The sequence below is a fragment of the Ambystoma mexicanum genome, chromosome 11, assembly GCF_040938575.1.
Source record: "Ambystoma mexicanum isolate Mex_15411 chromosome 11, UKY_AmexF1_1, whole genome shotgun sequence".
Taxonomy (NCBI): domain Eukaryota; kingdom Metazoa; phylum Chordata; class Amphibia; order Caudata; family Ambystomatidae; genus Ambystoma; species Ambystoma mexicanum.
Window position 1 is genome coordinate 675,183,100 of NC_090934.1, and position 17,333 is coordinate 675,200,432.

General features: G+C 49.7%; 1 protein-coding gene across 5 annotated transcripts in view; it reads left to right on the forward strand.

Moving 5' to 3' along the window:
• The window catches only part of ARL14EP (ARF like GTPase 14 effector protein), a 153,150-nt gene that overhangs the window by 39,908 nt on the left and 95,909 nt on the right, over positions 1 to 17,333 (forward strand). For 2 of the 5 annotated variants that reach the window (XM_069623530.1, XM_069623532.1), the window contains exon 2: positions 528 to 638. The exons of the other annotated variants lie outside the window; for them this stretch is intronic. The gene's annotated coding sequence lies outside the window, so the exon portion shown is untranslated. The remainder of the gene's footprint in view (positions 1 to 527; positions 639 to 17,333) is intronic. 5 annotated transcript variants of the gene reach the window in all.

The window sequence follows — 17,333 nt, forward strand, 5'->3', positions numbered from 1 at the left end:
CCGTGCGCGTCCCTAGCAACAGTAGCTATGGCACGCACGCGCAGCACCGCGTCTGCCCTCAGTATATGCCTTAGGAGTTTAGTCGCTACACACAGTGTGTGGTTGGACCAACGTGATCGTTTCAGAATAGACACCTAGTCGAGCCATATTAAAGGATCTAATATAGACACGATTGTTTTACGTATTACGATCACGCCCATGATACAATGTCCCCTACGAAGATGGCACCCCGCGCGGGGACGCGCGTGCGCGGCTGCTCCCATGGCAACCTACTTTGCTTGGGAGAGCAGTGCAGCACGTCCTTGTGACGGGCGGCTTCGTTCGGCGTCCCGTGGGCAATTCCCTTCCAAGTAAGTTTCAAGTAAATGCAGGCGATTACTGATCATGATCGTTGAATTATGCAATTAGCACTGATCCGAGAATAGGGGCCAACAGCCCACTCCGAAGCTTATGTTGATTACAGCCTATCTGGCTTGAGAACATACGATCTAATATAACCCCCCTTTCCTTTTTCTCCAAACCTCCAGTTGCGCATTGTCGGAGCCACAGCCCGATACAGCCATTGCACCCGGCGAGACATTTGGTTCTTTTGACCGGGTGGCCATGAATTATCTCTGCTTACCAAGGAAAGCAAGCAGGTCAGTCTATCTCCATTTTTGGAGAGTTACCTATCGAGTTCCTCCAAACTTTATATACATCTAATGAGTGTATCCTTATACTTTGTAGGAATCCCTATCGAATTTTGTTGAAACCAAAACATGTCCTGCCCTGAAGATGGATTTCCAATAATCCGAAATGTGTTGGCACTGATTACTCAATAGGAGTGTCTTTAGAAAAACTTCTGAGCAGAGTGAATGTAAAGGCTGAGAAGCAGTGAAATACAAATTTGACAACTGTCATGTATATGAATTACTCTATCATGTTATACTGAGATGAAGTGTACTTTACTTTTGTACTTTATCGCACACGGTTTGTTTTAGAGCATTCTTTTAGCTCAATTGAAATGCTGTCCTTTGTTTTTGAATTACAAACTGACTTGTATGAACTAAATCTGTCAATTAAATTAGTTCTTTTACACACATCTAATTATTGGTGTGGTGTAAATTAAATCTATCAAATCTGCTGGCGATATGATGTAATAACAATCGGGTCTGCCTTACACCTGTTTGTTCTCAGCCGGATTCATTCTTGGTTGGAGACTCGCAGCTAGACAGGGCCGAATGTACCCGGTTGACTATTTGAACATCAGATCAAGCCAATCACACCATTCTGAAGACTGGTGAAAACTGAGCCTTGTCGAACAAATATTCCCGCGAGGGAGTCTTTAGTCTCTGCAAGGCAGAATTACTACTTGGGACTAGTTCCCGTGAGGAGTGCAGCACAGGGTTACCGGCCGGCAACTGTCGGTGCATGTCTTGTTCTTCAGTATTTTGAATCTCGAGTGGCCTCGAGCTTTTCCCTGCTGCACCTGAAATATTATATACTTGAATGACACAGAGTTCCTAAGACCCTTTGGGTAAATTTACCTATAGTAAACTCGAACTATTGTTGGTAGTGCCTCCCAACCAATTCTCTTTTCTCCCCTCCCCTTCTCCCCGTCCTCTTCTCTCTACCTACTCTATGGTGCACTCTGTCTCGCCTATCTTTTTTTTTTTAAACTTAAAATTTTTATTAGCATTTCAACAGGCCAAAATAAGGATCATTAATACAAATCTTTAAGACACTTATTCTGTCCTTGATAAACCTAACAATTCCCCTACCCCCTCCTCCACACCTCCCTAGAACCTTAAAAACAGTAACAGTGGTTTCTTGTAGGAAGGAAGACTAATCATTTCGGAGAACAGGGCACTGGAAGTCCTTTACCACTTAAGGGGGCTGTCATTCCCACCCCTGGGATACCAGTGCAATGAGTCCTCTTAGTGTGTTCGGTTTTCTCTATTGAACTTGTTATTGTTATTATAGGCTCCCAGTCTCCTGGCGACTCCCCCATTCTTCCCTTCCACATGGGGGGGACTCTCCCCTCTTTCTTCAACTCTGTACTAGTCTCTGCATCGCTTTGTTACATGGCACGTGACACTGTTAATTCCCTCAGTATATTACCCTTTTCTGTCTTGCCCCGTCTCGGGCTGCTTGATTCGCCATTCACCATGGCCGTAAACTTGTCCATTAAAAACACATTTTTCACTTTTATCAGCCATTATTCTTTATTGGGGACCATTGGGTTTTTCCACTTCTGAGCCAGGGCTACCCTGCCTGCCCGTTGCAGAGTCTTCCACATTCTGGGGTATCTGTATATTTCCGAGTCTCTCTGAGGCATGCCCAATAACATTGTCAGGGGGTCCTGTGCGAGTGTTTCCTCTGTAGCCTCGGCCATCAGATTTTCCCATTCTGCTTGTATCTGTGGACAAAGCCACCACATGTGGGCCCACGAGGCCGCACCCCTTCGGGCATCGTGGAGCGGCTCCTGGGAACATCTTAGATATTTTGAGCGGGTCCCACAGCCATCCCTGGAGTACTTTGAAGTTATGCTTCATGTCAGCTGTAAAAAGATTCCAGTAGAAAGCTATTCTGAAGACCTTGCCCCAGACCTCTTCCGTGAGTTCCTCCCCCGCTAGATCGTCCCAGTACTGTAGAAACCCTTGTCTCACTCCCAGATTGTTAAAATTGATTACTTTGTACAATTTAGATCTATCCCCCTCTTCGAGCTGGCTGAGTCTAAGACTTTCTCAAAGGGGGTTAGGGGTCTCAAGATTTTCTCCCCATTTCTGGTCACATAGGAGACCCTTCAGCCTCTGGTACTCAAACACTGTGATCGTGCCTGGGCCCAGGGCCTCAATCTCCTCCCTGGAACTTTTGGCCCGCTCTTTCCATACCTTTCTCTGACCAGTTCGGTGCATTCCAGAATCCCTGATCTCCCAGTCTAAGTACGGGGCCCCACAGTGATATCATTGGAGAGGGCCATGTTGAGAGATGTTCTGTGTTTGCTCCCTTCTTCCACAAGGACCACAGAACCTCTAGTGTGGGATGATCCAATAATTTACCTGGGATGTCCTTTCGTGGGGCCCATAGCAGATCCCTTACTTTGAGCAGGTGCGTATCCATGTCTTTTAAGTAGGACCAGTACGCCCCCTTATCATCTTTCATGTGCTCCAGGAGGACCTGGGGTTGGGCAGCTTTGTAATAGTAACAGAAGTCCCCACCTCCATGGGTAGGGTGAGAATGGCTCTCTTGGTCCTCGGGGACTTGCCCTGCCAGATAAATCTGTGCACTGCTGACTGGAGATCTTTAAAGGTGTGTTCAGGTACTATCGTGGGGCGGGCCGTGAATAAATACAGAACTCTTGGTAGGACGTTCATTTATCTTCACTTCACGGCCGTCATACGGCCGTACCATGACAGAATAATGTTGCCCCATCATTTTAGATCAGCCTTGCTATTGGCCAATACCGGGTTGTAGTTAGCCCGAGCCAGCGCCGAGAGGTCCCTAGGGATAAGCACACCCAGGTACTGGATTGCGTTTATTTCAACCCTAACCCTTGAGAAAGTGGACAGAGGATCCAGGAGCGGGTCGGGAGCTTGAAGGGGAAGCAACATTGATTTTGGTTTGATTGTCAACCCAGAAAAGACCCCAAAAGTATCTCTTAAGGAGAGAAGGGGGGGGCTCGACAGGTGCTATGATGTATGATATGATAGTTTATTTATATAGCGCCTATACACTGTGTGTTTCAAAGTGCTTCAAGGCAAGGGAGGGAACAAGGGAAAATACAATGACATTCCTACAGGCCATGAACAGTAAGGATGTGAAATTAACTATTGTACTCGGCCTGACGAGAGGTGCAGGTCTACTAGGTAGCCCAAGATATCATCTGCGAACAGGGAGAGTTGAAATTCAACCAGGCCCCTGCAGATCCCTTGTATTCCCGGATGTGACCTCACCTCATCCCTGTCTTGTACCCGGGTAAGATTAAAAGGAGCTGTAAGCTCCCCATTTACTTGTACCTTCACTGTGGGGGCCCTGTACAGGGAGGCTATCCATTTCCTCATGTGTTCCCCGAATCCCATTCTCTTAAGGAGGACCACCATGTACCTCCATTCCACTCTGTTGAAGGCTTTCTCGGAATCAAGGGAAAGCAAGCTGGCATTTGAGTCTAACTCTTGTGCATGGTGGATAAGGTCTAAGGTCTTCCTGATGCTATCCGACCCCAGGCGTCCCCTTATGAAGCCCATTTGATCCCTGTGGACCAAGAAGGGTATAATCCCCTCCATCCTTTCACCGAGCACCATGGGCAGAATTCTGACATCTGAATTGAGTAAAGATATTGGGCGATAGGAGGAGCATTCAGTCGGGTCCTTTTCCTCTTTTGGCAACACCACTATAATGGCCCCCATCATTGTCTTGGGCAGTATCCCCCCCACTCCCTCGAGAACCGCATTAAAAACTCTAGCCAGGTTTGGGGCGAGGGTAGAGCGGAACAATTTATAGAATTTTACTGAGAACCCATCCTCCCCCCGGTGTCGTGCCTCCCTTCGTAGCCTTGATTACTTGGACAATCTCCTCCTCCGCTATAGGGGCTTCTAAATTATCTGCGACATCTCTAGCTAGACCGGGTGTTGGAATTTTCCCAAGGCAATCATGTTAATGTTAAAGGACATTTGTACCGCGCACTATCGCCACTGGACTGGAGTGGTCCCCTGGCGGCTGTTGACGGCCACAGCCCGGTGAGTCCGTTGGTTGGGCCTGGGGTGTTGTGTTTTGAGCCGGTAGTCGTCGTGTACTGTTGTGGTGGTCTGTGTGTTTTTGTTTTGTTGTTGTAGTGAAGTTTGTGCAGTTTGTTGTGCTGTAGGTTTGTGGCTGTGTTCGGTTTGGAGTTTGAGAGGTGTGTGCAGAGGTGGAAATTGTTAGTAGAATTGGTTAGTTGGCAAATCTATTCTGAATTGAGGCGCTGGGATTGCAAAGTCTCTCCTGAAGCTCCTATGTCCTGAACTGGGCCCATCTTGCACTAAGGTCCCTTTCACATCTGGCCCCCACCTCAACCAGCCTCCATCACAACCACCCCCATCCTCCTAACTTGCCCTTTATTCTGCCAATGCACCTGCCAATGTCCACCACTCAACTAATGTGGTGATTGCCAGTGTCTCTACAATCCTATTGATATTTTGATACATGGTAGCAATTGAGGTGGAGTGAAGAGGGGATTGGCTGGGATAGTTGACTGTCTCAATGGGTGTTACCTGTGTTTTAAGTCTATCCTTTGTCACCTGCCTGGCATTGCAGGAGCTTCCCTGTCGTTTCTAGGGATGTTAGTGTCCTTTCCTGTTCCGTCATCCTTTTTTCCTGTTTCGATTTTCAGGTTGAGTCTGTGGTCTTGAAGAGCCAGGTTTTTAGTAATTTCCTGAATTTGTGGTGATCTTCATTGTTTCTATCTCTTTTGGGATGTTGTTCCAGGTTTTTGCGGCTAAGTGGTAGAAGGAGGTGCCTCCAAGTTTTTTCTTAAGGTATGGTTTTAGTTCAGGCGGATTTCATTGCTGTATTGGAGGGCCCTCTTTGATTTGTAGATTTTCTTTTTTTTTTTTTGTAGGAATTCAGCTCCACTGATTTCCCCTATGCGTTATGCACATGGTTTTGAAGGGGATGCAATATTTTACTGGGAGCCAGTGTAGTGTTTTTAGGGCAGGAGTGATGTGGTCTCTTCTGGATAGTTTGAGGAGTAGTCTGGCTGCAGCATTTTGAATCCGTTGTAGTTTCTTCAGAAGGTATTCTGCTATTCCGTGGTAGATGCTGTTTGCATAGTCGATTCTTGACATGATGAGGGCGGCGATAGTGAGTGTTTTGTGTGTGAAGGAGAGGAAAGGTAGTATTTTTCTTGCCATGTGGAGGAGGAAAAAGCATTTGGGGTTCTAAGGTCAGGGTATTGTCCATCAGGACTCCCAGATTTTTTACTACCTTAGATGGTGTTGGTGCGGTTCCCAATTCCGTTGGCCATGGGATGGCGGTTTCGTTCTCTTGGTCTTTGGATATGATCATGATTTCTGTCTTTGCTGGGTTGATTTTCAGGTTGTTGGCATTCATCCAGTTGAAGATTTCTTTCAGTCGATTAGAGCTGAATGATCCGCTTTGGAATCTTTGATTTGGTAGATGATTTGAGTGTCATCTGCGTAGTTGTAGCAAGTAATGTTGTATTTTTTGAAGATTTTGATGACCGGAGTCTGGTAGATGTTGAAGTACAGTGGTGACAGTGAAGATCATTGTGGCACTCCACAGTCGTTAACTCGTGGAGTGGATTTGAAGGGTTTAATCCATATGGTTTCTGGTCTGTCTGCTAGGAATGATTTAGTCCAGAGTGGTGCCGTGTCCATTATGCCTATGTCTTCTAGTCTTTTGGTCAGGGTGTCATGCCCAACTGTGTCAAAGGCTGCAGAGAGGTTGAGCAGAATAAGGGCTGAGGTTGTGTTTGAGTCTGCGTTGGTTTTTAGGTCGTCCCAGATGGATAGTAATGCTGTTTCTGTTCCTCTTGCTGGTCTGAAACCGACTTGAGCTTGGTCTAGCAGGTGGTGTCTTTCTATGTATTCTTGGGTAAGTTTATATATGTAGGTTTCCAGGAGTTTTGCCGGGTAGGGTATGTTTGAGATCGGAGAGGTCTTCTACATCGCCACTTGTGTTTTTTAGAAGTGGCTTGATCTATGCCGATTTGAAGATCCTCGGTACGGTTCCTGTTGCTAGTGATAAATTTAGAAGGTTTCTGTAGTATGTCCTTTTGGTTGTATCTCGTGGTTGGTTGATCTTGTATGGTTTGTATGGTTTGTCGGATGTCATTGATTTTTTTTCTTGAAGTGGTCCGACGGGTCGTTGCAAAGTTTCTCTGAGTGGTTTGGGGTATTATCGCAGCCTGGTGGGTTTCTCATTTCTTTAATGATGTTCAACATTTCTTTTTGTGTGTTGGTGGCATTGGTGATTCTGTCATCATAATGCCTTCTCTTCGCCTTTTGAATTTCCTTCTTGTATGCGTGGATTTGTTTTTGGAACAGTGTTTTTTTTTGTCTGGGTTGTATTCTTTCCTTCATCATTTAGGGCAACATTACCATTTGAATTTGGATTTATATAACCTTTCATAGAACCGTTTGAAGGCCCCACCAGTACTAGGGGTGTCGTAGGCCAACCTCCCCTCATCAGATTTCGTAGCTTTTACCATTTTATTTTTCTGGGCTTCCCTCAGTTTCCATGCCAATATTTTGGCCGCCCTGTCCCCCCTTCTCATATTTTTGTTTGAGGAATTGGAGGCTCCCTTCTGTTTTGGACATGAGGAGATCCTTTAATTGGGTCTTGCACTGGTCTAGGGCAACATCTTGGTCTCTAGTGATAGATCAGCCTAGTCTCGGTTGTAGTTCTGCTATTTTATCCCGAAGTGCCTTTTATTGGCTGTCCTTCTCACTTTTCCTTTGTGCCCCTGCTTTTATCAGGACCTGCCGTATAGTGACCTTGAATGCGTCCCATAGAATGTGTGGGCTGACTTCCCCGTTATCATTCAATTCAAAGTATTCTATTATCTTTTCTAGCACCATTTTGACAATTACCGGGTCCTTCAACAGGGTATCATTACATTTCCATCTGCCTCTACGTTGTCAACCCCAGCCTCGCATCAAGGTAACTCTCACTAGATTATGATCGGACCAGAGTCAGGGTCCACCCTGTGATCCTTCACATGGACTATCAGGGTGTCATCTACTAGGATATAGTCGATCTTGGAGAAGGTCTCATGGATTTTTGAGTAGTATGTGTATGGCGGGTCACCCTCTATCGAGCTCGGGCACGTGTCTTCAAGGCCTAGCTTGTGGTTGATTTTGCAGAAACTCTGAGACATGGGGTTGTCCGTCGCTGGGAGAGATTGGGATACCATTCTCTTCCTGTCTCTTGAGGGGTTCATTACCATATTGAAGTCCCCTCCTACAATTGGGGTGACTTCCACAAAGTGTCTTAGCTTGTTCCTTACCCCATCCCAAAAAAGTGCGTGCCCTTCATTTGGACCATAGACCACCACCATTGTCAGATGGGTGCCCTGGAGCTTTCCTTTGATGAGCAAATAGCGACCCTCTGGGTCTTTAATCGAGGCCTCTGTTTTCAAGCCAAGATCACTGGCCATTATAACCGCCACCCCCCCCTTTTTTTTGTTCTATACGAGGTATGATTTCCCTCTTCTCTCCCTCGGAAGCTCGGCTCTTTCCTCCTCGCCCAGTGTGTCTCTTGAAGGAAGAGCAGGTCTAACTTGACCCGTCTAATTTCCCTACCTAGTAGGGATCTTTTTGTGGGCGAGTTCATTCCCCTGACATTAAGGGAGCCTATCTCCAGGACCGGTAGGCTATCGGCCATTCGTAAGCTTAAGATTGTCTTTCGTGAGTGTCTCCGGACGGTACCCCTGACCTTTCACCTTGCCTATGCCCAGTTTGTGGGCTTTGATGTAATCTTGAAACCACTGTTCCACTTTGTTCGCTTCTTCTCCCTTCCCCCTTTCCTACCTCCCCCCGGTGGAGCTTAACCCCAACTGCCCCCCCTTTCCCTCCTACCAACACCTCTGGAACGACCCCCTAAGTCCCCCCCACCAACTCCCGGCGCCCAGCCAAAAGGCCGACCTTTACTGGTGCTTGATTGGACCACCATTGTGCCTGCCTCGGCCGAGACCCCTTTTTAAATATATTTTCTTTTTTATATATATATTTTTTTATTGACCTCGCACATTGAGCCCCCCCCCATATCTTGGATGTTGCATTTTTGTAAAAGTTACTTGATCTTCGCTGCGAAAGTTCTCTGTGTCTTAGTTCAGATTGCCGATCTGCTTCCCCGGCCCTGGAGGGGCCTCCGTCACCCGATCCAGCCCCCCTGGCCATTGTCGCGGGAGGGTGGGGGAGTGTTCAGTTTCTTGAATTTTCTGGATCCTGGGATTTTTCTCCTGTCTCTCGCATTTCCTTTCTCACTTGATCCATCAACTGCCTCCCCAGAGGGCCTTCCCTGGTCATCGGAAGTGTTCACGTATTCTTGGATCGCCCCTCTGATGTTGTCCTCTGTGACCAGACGTGTCCTCTAGCCCATGTATCGAAAGGAGAGAGAGAAGGGATAGCCCCACCGATACCATACCCCCCCTTTTCCCGCAAGCATTGGGTCAGGGCTGTCACAGTTGTCTAGCCAACGTGAAAGTGGACCGGTCCTGAAAGATCGATATTCTTGCGTTATAAGTGATGTTATGAGCTTTCTTGGCTTCCTCAATGATTTTCATTTTTTCGGTGTAGTGGTAGAAGCGCACTAGGATAGAGCAGGGGACCCCCCACCCTGTGCATCCTATCTATCGTGGGCTCCCTTGTCGCCTCATTCCCAAACAGGAGGTGGATCACGTCGCTGACCACGCAACAGATATCCCTCTGTATGCCCGTCCACCTCCGGGATGCCAAAGAACCGGAGGTTGTTCCTCCTCTCCCTGTTGTCAAAATCCTCCATTTGCAGGGCCCTTTCCTCGTCCTTCTTTCCCAGGGATGCCAATCTCGTATCTATATGTGCCTCCAAGATGGTGGACGACGACTGGTTGTTCCCTGGTTGGTGTAACCTATCTTCATCTTTGTCCACCCTTTGGTCCATTTTCTCTAGTTTTTGAGCTATGTCCGATCGCATGTCCCTTATTTCTTGCAATACGATGGTGAAACCCTTTTCCATTGCTGTGGAGACCTTTGTGGGATCCTCGGACTAGTCCATCTCGTTTTCAGGGTCTGGGTTGTCTTGGCACCCTGTTGCCTCTTAGAATCTGAACTCCTGGAGGGCTTTCCTCCAACTCGTGAAGTTCCGTCACGTCTAAGGTTGGTTTGTTAGATGAATGGCTGCCGACTGGGGAGTGGGGGGACACCCGCCGCCCCTCCCCGGGATGACAGGGGTCGCCTTACTTCAATCCCTTCCCCCTGAGGCACCTCTCTGTAGTGTGACTGCAGTACCCAAGGCGGGCACACTGTAAAGACTGGAGGGGGGTGTCTGTACTTCTGCTCTCTATATGGTAGAGGAGAGGCACAGAGGACCCCAGCCAGGATTCTCTATTGTGGTAGCAATGGACGAGCAATCCAGGCCTAGCTTCTCAGGAGGTGATGCAGGCTGGTTCTTAAGTATAGGGTAGACCCCAAGCCCCCACAAAGGAATGTCCACACACTGTATTAGTTAAAACAGTCTTTATATAATTAAGTTCAAGGTTATATACAATCACAATAACTCACTTTGTGCTCAGAAAATCTACAATGGCAAATATATACAATTCTAATGGTACCACAATTATTGTTAGATTTCATTAAAGTGCATCATGACATACAAATAACGTAATAAAAGATAACCAACAATAGACATAGGAGGAAAGCAGTTGGTCAGAACAATTGGCAGAATACCGGCCTCTACCGTTAAACACAGTTCTGTGTGGAGATCCCCTCCCCCCCACCTGGGCAACCTGTAAAGTAAAGATATATCACAAGCCCAGTCCATATATTGTTCTAGAAGTCTTATTTACTTCTAAAATAGTTCTACAACCCCAATGTACCTGGAATAGCAGTTTGTCGTCGGGTCGTCGATGGATCCTTCTTGAGCGGCTCCCTTTAAAGGCATGGTCTGGTAAAAAAATTTATTTAAAAAATAGATAGGCAACATAAAAAAAAAATACTAGCATGCTCTTTTTTAAAACTTCCTATGTAAAATTTTGAGCTATTCAAGCTCAAAATTCGCAAAAGCAAGCACATGGGCGCATCCATTTTGTGAAATGGATGCCCTCCTGTGCTGGCTTTTGCTTTTGCGGCACTAATGAAGGAAAAGCCAGCCAGCTGTAGTAAACAAAAGCTACCGCTGGGTGGCTTTCCCTTCATTAGTGCTGTACGTGGAGGACGGGGACCGGAGACCAGAGCAGGAAGTTTTAAAAAAGAGAATGCTAGTATTTTTTTTTTAATGTTGCCTATCTATTTTTTAAATAACATTTTTTACCAGACCATGCCTTTAAGGCAGGAGCCACGGATCGTTGAGATCCCACGAGGAAAAAGGGGTGAACGATGACGGCGAGGCGGCAGCTTCGTTCCTAGCGGTGCCAGGCGATGACAGAGCTTTGGCATCCTGCAAGGAAGAGGCATGCAGGGCAACTCGATGACTATAGTTCAGGACTGCAGAGAGATTGTGAAGAACTGTGGCCCAGCAAGGGCGTCGAGTCATCTGGCGTCTCTACGGTTGTCAGGTGGCAGGAAACCCACCGGCATATGCTCCTCGGCGTGTCGGCGGCCTCGACTTTCTCCGGCGGGACAAAGCGGTCGACGGTGCAGGCGAGAGCGTCCTTGGATCAAAAGTTACTTAGGCAAAGGGAGCACAGCGGCTCCGGTCAGCGACAGCGGTCGTCGACGGTGATGGACAACAGTCCGGGCGCTTCTCTTTGGGATTCCGTGGCGGTCCCCGTCTCCGGTTGACAGCTTGTCGTAGGTCTGTCTACCAGGGAGCTTTGGTAAAGATCAGCTGGTTCAAGATGGTCCCTCGTAGCTCGGGAAGAGGGCGCCTATCCAGGTCCTCTCTCGGTCAGTCCTTGGAGACACAGCAGCTTTCAGATCGACGAAGTAGAGCATCAGCAAGACTTCTCTTCTAGCAGGCCTTCAAGGTTAAGCTTCAGTTTCAACTCCAGTTTCTCTTCAGCTTGTGAACACCAATCCTAGCAATGAGAGGCCCCCAAATATACTAGTTGATCTCCCATTCATTCTGCTGTGTCACACTCAGGCAACCAGTCGGTCAGAAGGGCATTCATGCAGGCAGGCAGCCAATCGGGTGCATAGTGCATTCAGGCCATTCACTTCTCTCCAGACACTCACAACAAGTTATGTGTATTGGGACAAGTACCCAGCCATTCACCACTCCACACTGCATTCATACCAGTTTTGGGTAGGGCTGTCTCAGTCATTGTGTCAAACACCAGAAACCAGACATCCACAACAAGAAGTGCATATTGGTCACACACTCCATTCACCCAGGTCCCACCCACAGGGTGTACCCACAACATACAGTCACTGGGACGGCTCCAGCTAGTCCTGCCTGGACTTCCTAACAACACCATATATGGAACTTCCACCCAACAGCCAGTCAGGGGGAAGGGACAGAGTCAGGGCTTCCCAGGACTTTGGGAAAACAAGGTAACGGGCAATAGGAAACAAGATGGCCCCTGTGGCCTCTTGCTTTCTATCAGGAATCAACTGATTCCACTGGCAGGGCCTGGGTATCCCAAAATGGAGGATACTCAGAGCACCTGTCAAATTCAGCATGGAGCTGCCACCAGCCCATACCCTGCTCTGTGGGTCACACACAGGTGCCCAAAAAACATACACTAGGGGCACAGGGTTGCACCCCCATCCATGGGTGCCATAAGGGTATCCCAAGGGTCTGTACACCAAACCAAAAACAGGAAGAGCTGCACTGTCGGGAGTCCCACATGGACTCCTGGGCAAAAAACAATACAGAACACAAATTAAAAAGGACTACAGGACAAGGACAGGGAGGCGCTGTCCCTCCAATGCATTTCCAGCATCACACACTCCCCAGCAGCTGCTTCTGGGGGCCTACACCTTTTTGTCCGTAGTTGAATAGGGCTGTATCTGGTTTCCTTGAGGAGGAGTGGTTGCCCTGCCCAGTTTCCCCTCAATCCCCTTGTTATAGTTGGGACCCTCGCTCTGGGGTCACTTCGGGTTCCTGATAAACTTTTGCCTGGGGCGGAGGGCGCCCCTCCTCTCCCTTCCTCTGGAGTATCACTCCTGTCTGCCCCACTCACGTGGCTTGACCCGACAGAGGGGCTGTGGCGTTGGGCCACATGCCCCAAGTCTGGGCCCACCCAAGAGGGCCAGGTTCCAGGGGTCTCTTCCCCCTTGCCTTTTCCACTGGTCTGGGGGATTCCGAGTATGGATCCTCTGGGTATGCCTTCGTTGTTTCCAGCTCTTCTTCTTGGGTGGCCAATGAGTCCCACTGCCTTAGTGCTGACAGTGCTGGCCGCGTTGCCTCCTTTCTTAGCCCCTCTGCTGCCTTGGTGCCCTGCTACTGAGGTGGATTACCCACAACGGTGTACACCCCCCCCCTACAAAGTGTGTTATCTCGGCTTAGTGAGGTCCTCCCGGCCAGGTCTTGTCCGTCGGCGGGCTTCGAGGTTTAGGCCTCTGTTTAATGGGTGCCTGGAGGGGTGGGGGTATTGTTTTCAGGCGAAGGGGCCTCAGTGTGTTCTGCCATGTTGAGTGGGAAGGTGTTGATTAGATAGGGCGAACGCTGCCCGGATCTGCTGAAGAGGGCTCCACTTCCGTCCCCGTCTGGTGCCACGGTCAGGGAGTGCCCTCTAGTGCTTGCCGGGGGACACAGCCGACCTCCTCTGCAGCGCTCCCCTCCACCTCGGCCTCTCCTCTCCGCTTCTCCTGCGTGGGATCCTTCCCCTCTGGATTAGGTTTTCCGGGGTGATTAGGGCCCTCTGTTTGGTTCCCCGGGGGGTACAACCTTTCCTGCTCCAGCCCCCCATCTCTATGAGCTTGCAGCTGCCATGATCCAACTGACCGGCCCCGGCTCCACGCCGTCGTAGCTCCTTGGGAGCTCGTCCGCTCTGGTTCCTCTGTGTGACTAGTTGGGGCTGCGCTGCAGTCCCGAGGGTTCCCCCTCGCCTCCGTTGCTACTTCCAGGCGACCGCACGGTTTTGTTGGGGGGGGAGATTCTCACAAAGGTGCGGGATGCTTCACGCCTCACTCTGTCTTGGTGGGCTCCTCCTCTGATCTGCCCGCCAGATTGCACGTGCCTGGACCAGAGGCGTTCCATTCTTTGGTTTTTGGGGGGGTCCTGGAGCTCGATCTTTCGTCCAGGGGCACCCCGGGCTATCGCCTCCCAGGTCACGTTGTGTGTTCCTCTCAGGGGGAGAAGGGGGCATGGGGAGACTAAGGGGGGGGCTCAGGTCCGTTAACGGCCAACCCTAGCGGGAGCACAGCACTCAGACTACCATCGCCTGTGCGCCCCCTGGTGGGTCTCCCCTCTCCTATCTTTTCTAACTGCTTCTCTGTCGACTATCCTGCTCTCCTCACTGAATCTGAAAGGAAGAAGTTTAAAAAGGACATCCTGGTCTCCAACCCAGGCCTCCCTATCGCCGACACCTATACCAGTGTCTCCTCTAGGCAAACCCTCACTGACATCCTCTTTGCCGTTCCCTCACCAGACCTATGGACTCTTCATATGGCCTCCGTGCTTTCTCCTCTGTTCTCCCATTAATGGTGGCACCCGGTGGGAAGCCCTCCTGGCCTCCTTCGACTCCTCCAAGGTCATCATAAATGTTTACCTAAATGGTACCGTCTTGGTCCAAGGCCCTCGGGCCAATCTTCTCCTCCTTTATAGATGCTTCCCGTGCCTCATCAATTTCCTTCCTTCTCATGCTGTCCCTTCTCCTCCATCCACGGCTCCCCTGCGCCCCCCTGCTGTCTCCACCTTAGCTACCTTGCCCTCTCCTCCTTTTTCTTCTGCCCCCCCCTCGGGCTTCTTCTACACCTCCACAGGGAGTCCCTCTGATTTGTAACCCTCCCCGAAGTCCTTCAAGGACGGCAACCTTCTCCATATTGCCACTCTTAACTCTCGCTCAGCTGTCGAACACACCACTGACATCTGCCACCTCCTGGAAGAACTTGACCTCGATGTCCTCAGTCTCACCAAGACATGGTTCACGGCCAGCTCTTTCACAAGCTTTGGCACTCTCCTCCCTGACGGATACAAGATCCTCTCCACGCCCAGGTCCAACTGTTCTGGAGGGGGTATAGCCCCTGATCTTTCCTGAGTGGATTCCTGCCTCTGTCATTTCCTATGCAGACTTACTCCTCTTTCGAATGCCTTGTCTGCAGGCTCTTTCTCTCTCCTAGCCATTCCCTTGCTACGGCTACCATCTATCAGCTACTTAGTCAGATCTCCTCCTTACTCTACGAGTGGGCTGAGCTCTCCTCTTCCCTCTTGGTCTCAACCACTCAACTCCTCTCTTTTGGAGACTTTAACATCCACCTGGATGCTTCCTGTCCTTCCTCTGGATTCTTTCGCAACCTCTGTGACTCTCTCTCTCTCTATATCCTCCCCTCTGTCCCGACTCACTCTGGCACACCTTTGATGCTCTGATCCCTACAGACCTTCCCTTCTCTATCCCTCTACTCTCTCCTGGAGTGATCACTTTCTCCTTTCCTCCCAGCTCACTCTCACCACCCCACTGGCCAAGCCAACTCCATCACTGCCACCTACCGACCCTATCCGACCCTATGAAGCATGTGTCAGTTGAGGCTTTCGTCACCACTTTCTGGCCCCCTCCCCCATTGCCTGTCTCTCACCCTGACACAGCCCTCTCCCTTCTCCACTCTGCTATAGCTGATACTCTGTGTTCTTGCCCCTGTCATGAGGATCCGCTTGAAGCCCAAAGCCAAGTGCAACTCCTGGTACGACTCAGATCTTGCCACACTTAAACGCAAGGCCTGCCACCTGCTCCAAAGGAAATCTCGGCTCTCTGTCCGCACCGAGAAAAGAGCCCACATCCACGTCCGCGTCTCTGCGGCATTTAACAACTCTGCCAAGCTCTTTAAAATCTGCAAGGAGCTGGCCAATCCTGCTGCAGTCTCTACCTCTCCTGTCCCCTCGCACAACCTTTGCATGGCCCTGGCTTCTCATTTTATCTCTAAAACTCAGGACATCCTGTCCTCTCTATTCCTCTCCCCCATGGACACTCTACTCCCTGCTCTTCCTCTGGCCCTTCTTCGGCCACCTCTCCTCCCTCCTTCTCTGCCTTTCCCCTGTTCTCCCCAGATGAGGTTTCTAGACAAGTCTGATATATGAAGGTCTCGTCAAAACAGGTTCTCCCCTGCTCCTCCAAAACCATCAAGGACCACATTGACACCCTGGCCCCTGCTCTGGCTGACTTCTGCAACCACTCCTTCCCCACAGCCTCTTCGTTTCCCCCCTGAAGCACTCCCCTGTGCACACTCTTCTTAAGAAACCCACTGCCGACCCCTCTTGCCCGACTAACTATCACCCAATCTCCATCACTCCCTTCCTGGGCAAACTCCTGGAAAAACTGGCCATCTCCCAGTTTAAACTTCACACTGAATCTGTTGGTTGTCTCCATGACCATCAGTCTGGCTTCGGAGCTGCCAGAAGCATGGAAACTGCTCTCCTGAACATCCTTGAAGATCTGCTCTCCAACTTCGATTCCAACACCCCCTGTGTCCTCATCTTACTTGATCTCTCTTCTTCCTTTGACACGTTCAACCATGCCATCCTGCTCAACCGTCTCTGTGATAACCTGGTTATCACCCATCAGGCCCTGGCTGGGCTGACCGCTTTCCTTGCCCATCGACCCTCCCAGGTCCAACTTGGGTCCTTCCTCTCCTCTATCTCTCTCTACCTATGGTGTTCCCCCTGGGTCTAACCTCTCTCCCTGGATGTTTTACCAATACCTGGCACTCCTTGCCCATCACATTGCCGCGCTCTGTCCCAACTTTCATTGCTATGCGGATGACACTCAAGTCGTTTTCAGGCTCCCTTCGGCCACTTCTTCTCTCATCTGACTGTCTGCTATCCAGGAGTGATGTGCCGCCAATGATCTCTGCCTTAATGCCAGTAAAACCGAGATTCTTCTCATTGGCACACCTGCTCCCTCCTTTCCTGTGACTCTCTGGCGGGCCTCTCTTGGCCCTCTTCCTGCTCCCACCTCTGAGGCTAAAAACCTCGGGGTCATCTTCGACTCCACACTCTCCTTTTCTCCTCACGTCTCTGAAGTCTCTAAGAAGTCACATTACCAGCTGCACCTCCTCAGAGGTATTCCTCCTTTCCTCTACTTCCCCTAGAAGCTCACTGTCTCCAGAGCTCTGGTTCTCTCTAGGCTGGACTACTGCAACAGCCTCTTTCTAAATCTGCCTGCTTCTACTCTCCGCCCTCAGCAACTCATACAGAACAGGACTGCAAGACTTGTCCTTGGCCTCAAGCCCAGGGATTGTATCTCTCCAGGACTGAAATCTGCACTGGTCCACAAGGCCTTCTGGGGCCTCAATACCTTCAACTCTCTCTTTCTAAATATCTTCCTTTTCGAGCACTTCGCTCATCCGCCTCCAACTCCCTCAGGGTCCGTCGCTTCTCCTAACAACGAGTTTGTGGTAGATCTCCTCCTTCGGCTAGGGCCTCCCTCTGGGACTGCCTCCCTGAAACTTGCGGAGAACCATCTCCGGTTCAGGAAGCACCTCAAAAGCTTCCTCTTTGCTTCTGCATTCTCTCCTCTTCTCCCCTGCTGAACTTCTGGCTGAAACTGAAACTGCACT